Source organism: Chlorocebus sabaeus, chromosome 9 (genome assembly GCF_047675955.1).
Source record: "Chlorocebus sabaeus isolate Y175 chromosome 9, mChlSab1.0.hap1, whole genome shotgun sequence".
NCBI classification, from domain to species: Eukaryota; Metazoa; Chordata; class Mammalia; order Primates; family Cercopithecidae; genus Chlorocebus; species Chlorocebus sabaeus.
In genome coordinates, this window is record NC_132912.1 from 71,039,596 (window position 1) to 71,050,359 (window position 10,764).

At 47.9% G+C, this 10,764-nt stretch overlaps 1 pseudogene; it reads left to right on the forward strand.

The window, feature by feature from the left end:
* Positions 1–4,074: 4,074 nt before the first annotated feature.
* On the forward strand, positions 4,075–10,150 carry LOC103216789 (uncharacterized; annotated as a pseudogene).
* The last annotated feature ends 614 nt before the right edge of the window (positions 10,151–10,764 follow it).

Below are 10,764 nucleotides of genomic sequence, written 5' to 3' on the forward strand. Positions count from 1 at the left end.
ATCCTGGCTAACACAGAGAAACCCTGTCGCTACTAAAAATACAAAAAATTAGCTGGGCACGGTGGCGGGTGCCTGCAGTCCCAACTACTCGGGAGGCTGAGGCAGGAGAATCGCTTGAACCCGGGAGGCTAATATCGCGCCACTGCACTCCAGCCTGGGCGACAGAGCGTGACTCCATCTCAAAAAAAAAAAAGTTAAAGTGCCCCCTGACCCAGCAAGCAATGTGCTTTTTACTCCAATGCAGTTGTAGCCCCAGCTACATTAGAATAAAATGATTTAACTAAGTGGCTAAAAAGCAAATTGGAACAATACACTCAGTTCAAATATTGGCAGTTCAATACTGGTTGGAGTTGAAGTTTTACATGGAGAGGCAGGTTACTGCAAAATAGTAGTTCCAAGAGATTTTAAGTGTTTTTTTTTTTAAAAGATCCATTAAATACGTCTAGGAAATACTGCAGGACTTCTTCGTAGCCTTTAGTGAGAACAGATACAGTATTGTGTATCTCTAAGAGGAAAGAAGATATGTAGCCTCTCTCAACTGTATTTGAGGACACAACGTTTTCCCTAGACACCAGCTATTAACATCTCAAGGAACTAGCATATCTTGAAACATACTTCGGGAAATGCTGTCCCATGGCACTAGTTCCTAATTCTTTTGAAGTTGAAAGTAACCTCCTCAAAGTTTTATGCTCTATACTTAAGAGGAAAGTTAAAGACAACAGTGATTATTTATGTTTTATGCTTGGCTTTGCAAATTACACAACTTATTCTGCAACAATTGTCAAACAACCAGACTAGGCTATGATCACCCGTGTTAGGGTCCTGCATGAGAGATGGGCACATTTTAGTGACTTTGGGCCCAAGGGGATTCAGGACAACAGCCTCCAAGGACGTGCAAAATGCTCATTACTCAGAAGGGCCTGGGTCACCCCAGCGGCTTCCTGTTTCAGAAATCCCCTGGAGAGCTGCCTCTAAAAGCCCTGCTCCTTCTGGCTTCCTCTCCGCAGCCCCCACCACTGCCCCCACAGAAGGCCGACCGCCCAGATCCTCCTCCATGCATCCCTGGGCCATTCCTACCCTTGGCTACTGAACAGCCGTCCTTGCAGCCCCCATCCCAGAACTCCTGTCCTTCCTCCTGTCCCCTGCCATCCCCTGATGAAAGACTGCTGCTGACCACCAGCTGGGGAGAGTGGATGGCCTCATGATGACCTAACTGACCAACCACAGTGTCTATCAGTGGATGATTCACACAGCCATGCTGTGAGCCCTGTGCAGCCATTGGAGGTGATGTAGAAAGGTATTGAGTGTGCTGGGAACTGCTCTTCATACCCTGAGGTTCTGTCTGTGTGTTTGGGGGTGGAAATGGAACATAAGTCAGGTTCTTTAAGTGCTGAGACTTCAGCAGGCTTTCTGGGCCTTTATCCCCAGCAATGGTAGGGGGAGCAGAAGGGTGATACCAGCAGGTGTATGAAGCCTTTGGAACCCACAGAAGAACTATCTTCAGCCTTTAGAAGGGGACATCTGGGGAGTTCTGCAGACAGTGGCCTAGGCCAGATGACAGAACCAAACTAGAGGGTCCTGAATCTGGCAAGTGGGTATATGCTATGGGAGATGGTCACTCCAGGCTGGGGTCCCAGGGCTGGGAATGCAGTCAGGAGCTGGCAGAGCCTACTAGAGTTCTGCTGTGTCTGGTGAGCCTTTCTGAGGCAACAGGCTCTGATTGTGCACTGCCCCTAGGTGATGGCAGTGCATGAGTTGGGGAAGGCTAGTGGGTCACTAAGCATAGGGGTGCTGGGCCATTTCATGATGTAGTGGGGAGGGTATGTGGGACAGGACACACCACAGTAAGTTCAATATAATAATAACTATTTCCCAAAACATACTGTACCTCCATTCGTAAGGATAAGCTCACACCTTTATAAAAGAAAAAAGTAGAAGGGAGTTCTCCTCAAATAGAAACATGCAGATGTCAGGCCAGGTACGGTGGCTCACGCCTGTAATCCCAGCACTTTGGGAGGCCGAGACGGGCAGATCATTTAAGGTCAGGAGCTCCAGATCAACCTGGCCAACCTGAGGAAACCTTGCCTCTGCTAAAAATGCAAAAATTAGCCAGGCATGGTGGGTACCTGTAATCTCACTCTGAAGCCTGAGGCACAAGAATCACTTGTACCTGGGAGGCAGAGGTTGCAGTGGGCCAAGATCGCACCACTGCACTCCAGCCTGGCCAACAGTGAAAGACTCCATCTAAAAAAAAAAAAAAAATATATATATATATATATATGCAGATGTCCATTCTCCTCCTGTATGACCAGTTTCCCAGCCTGGACCCCAGGTGCAACTGCGCATCTTTTGGGACTTGTTCATTTTTCGGCAGTATGTGTGTGTGTGTGTGTGTGTGTGTGTATACATATATACATATATATATGAAACCCTCAGAGAGTAGAGGGAAAATCTTCCCTCACCTTCAGAGGCAAAGCCTCTGAGACCCCCAGAGCCACTTCTCTTCCTCACAGCCCAGGGCTAGCCCTGTACTTGGCATCCACCCTTGTAAGGTATCTGTCTTCTGGCTGGCTTTCTCCGCCAAAATTTTTTGGATTGCTTGATAGCTTATTATACCTCCCAAAAATATTTTAAATCTTTTTGGAGTCACCTGAATCAGTGCTGTGAGGCAGGGTGGGTAACTGTTTGTATGCCCAATTACAAATGAGAAAACAGGTTAGACTATTTCCCCAGGTCATTGAGAGAATTAGCAGTAAACCAAAACTGACAGTAGTGGTGATTCAAGAAGTCCCAGAGCTGGGAGGATCTTAGACATAATTGTGTCCAACATCCACATGACTGGATAGAGAAACTCAAGCTAAAAGGGTGGCATGTTGCTCACGGCTATATATTTAAGTTTGTGTCCTCTTCTATTTATGTGCTGTATTGCACAATAAAATGTTTTCTAAATGAGAAATATCCTGTTTAATTTTCATGTCTATGATGATTAGTGAGGTTGAGGACATACATTTCTGAAAATTTCCTGTTTTTATCCTTTGCACATTTTCCAATTAAGAGATTCTTGTAAGTGGCCAATGCCAGGTGGCTGACAGGCTAAGAAAATGCCATTCACACCTCTTATCTCCACAGGAGAGGGGCCCTTCTAGATGAGGAGACTCCAGGCTGGTCTTGCAGAGCTTTTTGTTTTGTTTTATTTTGTTTTGTTTTTGTTGTTGTTGAGGGGGGATATGGACAGAGTCTCTGTCTGTCACCCAGTCTGGAGTGTAGTAGTGGCATGATCTCAGCTCACCACAACTTCCACCTCCGGGGCTAAAGCGATTCTCCTGCTTCAGCCTTCCGAGTAGCTGGGATTACAGGTGCCCACTACTACACCTGGCTAACTTTTGTATTTTTAGTAGAGACGGGGTTTCACCATGTTGACCAGGCTGGTCTCGAACTCCTGACCTCAGGTGATCCACCTGCCTTGGACTCCCAAAGTGCTGAGATTACAGGCGTGAGCCACCGCGCCCAGACATCTTGCAGAGCTTTGACAGAGGAAGAGTCTCAGAGCCATCTGCCTGCAGGGCCTGGCCTCGTTGGGGTTCAGCCAGGCATTCCGGGGAAGCAGCTGGGGAGCATTGGCTGATGGGATGTTGGACCAGGCCTGCCTGACTCATACTGGAAGAGGTTAGATGTCCCGGTGCCTGGGCATCATGCCCCGAGCAGCTCCACCTGTCACTCAGGAGGGCAGGGCAGCTGCTCTGGGAAAGGTTGGGTACTTCCGGGGGAGGGGAACCTCAGGGGAGTCAGCTGTGCTCCCAGGGCAGCCTGAGGGTACCAAGAATATAGTAGGGGACACTGAAATGGGGTCTGGACTTGAACCTGTGGTTATAGAGGAAGGTGGACAGAAGAAAGGCTGGAAGGCTTTTACATTCAAAAACACACACGGATCTGCTGGTTCATGAGCAGCAATCGACGAACCACAGCATCTGGCCATGTGCTGGTTGCTATGGAACACCAGCAGCCCTTAAAGGTGGATTTTACAGTTTGCAGTTGACAAAGCACCTCCACCTCATATATTAGAGCACTTTCCACATGCAGATTTACTTGGAGAGTGTCCCCTTCCTTGCTGGATTGTCAGCACTGTGGGTGGGAAGAACCATCTTATTTCCAGATGCCACCCCGGTGTCTGGGTGCCTGGGGGGTGCCGGACACAGGTAGGTGCTCATTAAACATGGAAGCCAGCTGTCCCCTCAGCCATGAGGACTGACTCTCCGGCAGCCCCACCTTAGACTTCTGGCAGCTGAAGACTTCTGCTGAATTCCGCAGAATTCTGTCCTTCCCCAGGCTTCCCCTGAAATTCAGTCACCATTTGATGACAATCTTGTTGGGTCTCCGGGAGGCGTCAGTTATCTGCTCCCAGACTTTCTGGCTTTCTCCTACTTCCTATTTTCCCTCAGGGCATTTTAACTTCCTCGTTCTTGTTTACTGAGCTCAGCTCAGCGGCAGCACCTACTTTCTATCTTACACACCCAAATCCCTCTCAGCCTTGTTCAGAATAAACAGAAGGTGCTTCATTAACAAAATACAATCTTCGTTACAACATGTGTCGACTAAACTGTTGTTTTTCTTTCTCAAGGGTCATCATAATCACTCTGTGTGGAGAAAAAGACAGGAAGGATTCTCCCAGGTTTACCCAAAAGGAGACAGTCTCAGATTTTTTGCCCAAAGTTTCTCACTCTGCCAGAGCATACAGCCCTGAGCATTTCACAACTGCAGAGAAACCGAGTCAGCCCGGGGGGTTAGAAGTAGGGGATCTGGGGAAAGACCACTGCTGGGGGCTGCCGAAACATTCACTGTGGGTGCTCAGTTTCACCTACTATTTAGTGCTTAGTTATAGTGCAGTGTAACTGCTGTGAGGCTACCTTGTAATTAAAGTCAGCTGGAGCTAGAGAGGTCATAGACTTCTTTTGGTAACGGATCTAAACTCCCTCCAATTTCATTCTCTTAGGAAGCCACGTCAACTGCCCCCAGAACGTCCTGTAGCTTAGCATTGCTCATATGTTTTTAACATTACCCGGAAATGTATGATATACTATAGCACAATGTGCATACAAATCACACAACTGAGCCTGAAACAAACTCGCCCTTGCCATGTGATGCATTCTTTTATTTCCTATACCATCCTTTTGTTTGAACTCTATTCACAACCCACTGTTTGAAACCACTCATCTAATTGAATCAAACTGCTGACAGAATGCTTCCAGAGAAGCCTTGCTAGGCCCATTTTGGCAAACAGGAAAGATGCACTTGGATTTACAACATCTGTTTCTACAGCAAATATCGAGGTATTAAGCAACAGTCAAACCTATATAAATATGGCTCCAGTGATCCTGAAAGTTCCATGATGAAGCGTTAAATGCCAGTGTTCCTCACCTCCCTTACCCTGTCAATTCACTCACTCTTTGGGTAACATAATCAGGAAGCCCTGAGGTGCACCTGAAGCCCAGAGAGCCCCGACATCTCCAAGGACAAGAACGGGTTTGGGGCTTCTGTCTCCTGAGCAAGAGCTGAGAGGTCAGTGGCCAGAGAGAAGGCACATCCTCCTTTCAGCATCAGATGGCAGGGAATTTCTGGTGTCTGGAGATGACCCCTGCAGCAGAACTCTTCTCAGGGAGGGGCTGCTTCTGCTGCAGGCTGTGTGTGGTCCTTGGGGGCCTGCCCTACCCACCTGACCTCTGTGGAGCAGGGGAAACTGCACAAGCTGACTGATGGATCCCAGATGGCCATGAGACTCTGAGGACAACTGGGAAGGAGAGAGTGAAGAAGTGACAGTTTGCCAGACCTGTCCCTCACCATGGGCCCAGGAGAACACAAAGTGTGTGATCTTCCAGCACTTCACTGGTTTTGCCCTACTCTAGAAATATCAACAGCCTGTGGGGAACCAAGAGGAAAAAAACATGAGCAAGTAAAGAAAAATTGCACCTGTTTAAGAAGACTCAGTAACACGAAGGAGGAAGCCCTTGGTGAACTAGTAGGAAAGGCAGAAAAGAACCCCAAAGAAAAAGGAGGGAAACGGGTATGGGAACTCTCAAGATGTGATCAGAGCACACTCAAAAAGATTCTTGCAAACTAAAATGCATGACTTTCAAATATAGCAATTCATTAGAAGACAGTGAATGCTGAGAATTGAATCAGTGGTCCGGAAGACATTGCGAGAGAGACATCTTGCAGTATAGAGCAAAAACATAAAGAAGTGGGAATCTGAAAGGAACGAGAAGAGATGTGGAGGCGAAATCCAAGAGGAAGAAACGTAGCAGCTGCTGTTGGCTGGCTAGTCAACCCCGTTTCCATCCGTTCCCTTCTCTGACTCCACTATGGAGACTGGAAGAGTAAAATGTACTCATTATCAGCTCCCCTTGCTGGATGACACAGTTCTGGCCAATGGGACATAAGCTTCCAATAAGATTTTCTGGGTTTTTAAAAACTATAAAATGTGGCCAGGCATGGTGGCTTACGCCTGTAACCCCCAGCACTTTGGGAGGCCAAGGCAGGTGGATCACGAGGTCAGGAGTTCAAGACCAGCATGACCAACATGGAGAAACCCTGTCTCTACTCAAAATAGAAAAATTAGCCAGGTGTGGTGGCATGTGCCTGTAATCCCAGCTACTCGGGAGGCTGAGGCAGGAGAATCGCTTGAACCTGAGAGGCGGAAGTTGCAGTGAGCCAAGATTAACCACTGCACTCCAGCCTGGCCTACAGAGAGAGAGAGAGACTCTGTCTCTGTAGCTCAGCCAGAGCTACGTGCTCCACGGAGCTGGTGGGAGCCAGGAACAGATGGGAGCCCCACCTCCTTCCAAGTTGGCGGGGTGGGAGCCCTGCCATCCTGGGCACAGCTGCAGCTGCCCAGCCGCAGCTACAGACCCAAGCATCCCTGTACTCTCAGGGGCCCAGGAAGCTCCCTGCCCTGCAGGCTTCGAAGTTACTGCTCCCACTGCCTGGCCTCTCACTGCCCCAGCGCCTGCTCCAATTACGGAGCAAGGTTGTGACCAAGCCCGGGTACTCTCATGACCCAACCGGGTGTGTGCATGCTTGGGACAGTGCTGATATGCCGGCCCCCTGCCGCCTCAGCCCCCTCCTGACTCTGGGCACAAACAAGCCTGGGAGGGAGGCTGAGGTGGGACTGAGGGTGGCTCAGCATGGGCCTGCCAGCCTTCCAGGCCTTGGCAGGAACTGCTCGGGTGCCACGGATGACAATGTAGATGGCGGCAGGAGGCATATAGACTCTTGGGTGGAAAGGGGCAGGTCCTTGGTGAAGTCCCACATTCAAGCCAGGGACGTCCTAAAGCATAGGGCCAGGCTGTCAGTTCTGTGTAGAGTCCACGCCCAGAGTCAGAACTTAAGGGTGTTTTTTCCAGGCCCACCCATGGCCGCCCATGAACCAGTCAGCACACACTTCCTCCCTTCTGAAGCCTGTAAAAACCCTGGACTCAACCAGACTCACAGAGACATCGGGACAACCTGCCTGTGGATAGGAACTACCCACTCCAGGTCTCCCCTCTGCTGAGAGCTGCACTTGTCAGGACAACCTGCCTGCAGAAAGGAGTTACCCACTTTAGGTCTCCTGAGAGCTGCACTATTGCTTGATAAAGTACCTCTTCACCTTGTTCACCCTCTAATTGTCCATGTGCCTCATTCTTCCTGGACACAGGACAAGAACTCAGGACCCAGCCAAATGGCAGGACTGAAAGAGCTGTAACACAAACAGGGCTGAAACACACCCACCCGCTGGATTGCCACATTGTGGACCACGAGAAGGAGAGAAGAGCTGCAGCCCTTTGGGGATCCTAGACCTAGGAGCTCCCCAACACAGGGCTGTGACACCCTGTTTGGGGCTCTGTGGTTCTTGGCATTCCCCAATCTTTTGGGCACCACTGCATTCCCAGGTGCCCACATTGGAGGCCACTTGTGGTATGCCTGGTCTAGTTGCAGCCTTGCAGGGAGCCAGCACCCATGCTGGCGCCTGGAGCTGCCCACCCCACCACAGCTGGCATGCCTGACTGTGTGCAGTGGCCAGACCCCATGCTCACTCACTCATGCACCCTTTACCGCTCTGTGCCTGGCTCACCCTTGGTAGGCATGGGATCCAGGCCAGTAGCATGACTCAAGTGCAGCCTGCCAGGTCAAGTAGATAGAAGGAGCCCAGTGGGCCCAAGTAAAACTCAGGCAAAGGCACCACCGGCCACAGACGTTTCCGGTTGGCAAAGCGGTACCTTCGAGGATCCCGTAACATGAGCCACTGATGGGGGAAGACAAAGAGAAAACAGTAGTGAGCAATAGATGTAGTTAAATCCAAATGAATGCTACTGATATGGTTTAGATTTGTGTCCCTTCCCAAATCTCATGTCAAATTGTAATCCCCAGCATTGGAGGAGGGGCCTGGTGGGAGGTGATTGGATGATGGGGGCAGGTTTTCCCCTTGCTGTTCACGTGATAGTGAGTGAGCTCTCATGAGATCTGGTTGTTTAAAAGTGTGTAATACCTCCCCTTAATTCTCTTCCTCCTTCTCCAGACATGTAGGATGTGCTTGCTTTTCCTCTGCCGTCTGCCATGATTGTAAGTTTCCTGAGGCCTCCCCAGCCATGCTTCCTGTACAGCCTGTGGAACTGTGGGTAAGCTAAACCTCTTTTCTTTATAAATTACCAAGTCTCAGGTAGTTCTTTATAGCAATGTGAAAATAGACTAATACAGCTACCATAGGACTCAGAAATCCCTCTTCTGGGCATATACACAAAGGAAGTGAAATCACCACCTCATAAAGATATCTGCACTCCCATGTTCATTGTGTCATTGTTCACCATAGCGAAGACATGGAAACAACCCAAGTGTCTGTCCACAGATGAACGAATAAAGAAACTGGTATATGTATACAACATATATACATACACATATATTCAGCCCTAAAAAGGAACGAGATCTTGCCATTAGCCACAACACGGATGAACCTGGAGAACATTACACTAAGTGAAAAAAGTCAAACAGAAAGAAAAATATTACATGATCTCACTTATATATGGAATCTTTTTTAAAAATGGAAATATACAAAGATAGAGAACCAGACAGTGGTTACCAGGAGCTGGGAGTCAGGGAGAAAGAAATGGAAAGACATAAGTAGAGTACCAGACATGAGGGATGAAGAAGTCTAGAGATCTAATGTAGGTAGATCTAATAAAATGTAGATCTAATTTTATTACTTAGGGCTCTAGGTAATAAAATTGTACTGTCAATGAGATTCATGCTAAATGAGTAGATGTAGCTGTTCTTGCCATAAAAACAGAAAAAAGGTAACTGTGAGATGATGGATATGTTAACTTGCTCCACAATAGTAACCTTTTTATTATCTATATGTATCCCATAATATCACGATGTATATCTTAAATAAACATAATAAAATTTATTTTTAAAAAATCTAGGGCTGGGCATGGTGGCTCATGCCTATAATCCCAGCACTTTGGGAGACCAAAGCGGGAGGATCTCTTGAGCCCAGGAGTTCAAGACCAGCCTGAGCAACATACCAAGACCTCATCTCTACAAAAAAAGAAAAAACCTAAATGGATTATGATAACATGTCTGGGTATGAAGTGTGTGTGTGTGTGTGTGTATGTGTGTGTAGATATAGATACGTTTTTAAGTGAGAATTCTTGGAATAAATAATCCAGATTTAAAAATACTCCAAGACAGCTGAGACCAAGGGCTAAAGCTGGGAGACTGAAAAAAATATGGACCACCGGGGCAGTACTCATTTCTCCAGCTCTGATCTGCTGTTGTACCAGGCGTCTAATAGGGCCTGTGTCTGCCTCCTTCTTGAACAGCTCAGAGAATTCATCTAAACAGCCTTCCTACAGCAGCCCCCAACTCCAAGGGCCAAACAGGAGTTCCAGACCAGTGTTGTCTCTGGAGACATTGACACAGCAGCCAAGTTGATTGGTGCTAGGGCAGCCACAGTTGGTGTGGCTGTTTCAGGGGCTGGCATTGGAACTGTGTTTGGCAGCTTGATCATTGGCTATGCCAAGAACCCATCTCTCAGGCAGCAGCTCTTCTCCTATGCCATTCTGGGCTTCCCTTGTCTGAGGCCATGGGGCTTTTCTTCCTCATCCTCTTCGCCATGTGAGGCTCTGTGGGGATCACCTGCCTGTCCCTGTTGCTGCAACTCCATGCCATTCCTGGTGCTGGGGTGTGCTAAGCTTTACCATTCAACACAATGTTTCTCTAAAAACAAACTAACAGGCCAGGTGAGGTGGCTCACACCTGTAATCCCACCACTTTGGGAGGCTGAGGCGGGTGGATCATTTGAGGCAAGAGTTTGAGACCAACCTGACCAACAAGGTGAAACCCTAACTCTACTAAAAAAACACAAAAAAACAAAATTAGCCAAGCATGGTGGCGCATACCTGTAATCTCAGCTACTAAGGAGGCTGAGGCAGGAGAATCACTTGAATCCAGGAGGTGGAGGCTGCAGTGAGACGAGATCATGCCACTGCACTCCAGCCTGGGCAACAGAATGAGACACCATCTCAAAAAATAAAAAGAAAAACAAACAAAATGAAAAAATACTCCAAGGACTAAAGAAGTTAAATGATATCAGTGAAACCCAGGACCTTGAGTGCAGAAGAGGAGAGAATGGGGGGCAGAAAACTGTCTAAAAATTTTATTTACCTTGAAAAATAAAAAGTAAGTAAAATATCTTATTGGGGAAAATGTAGCTATTTAATTTTATGTGTTGTT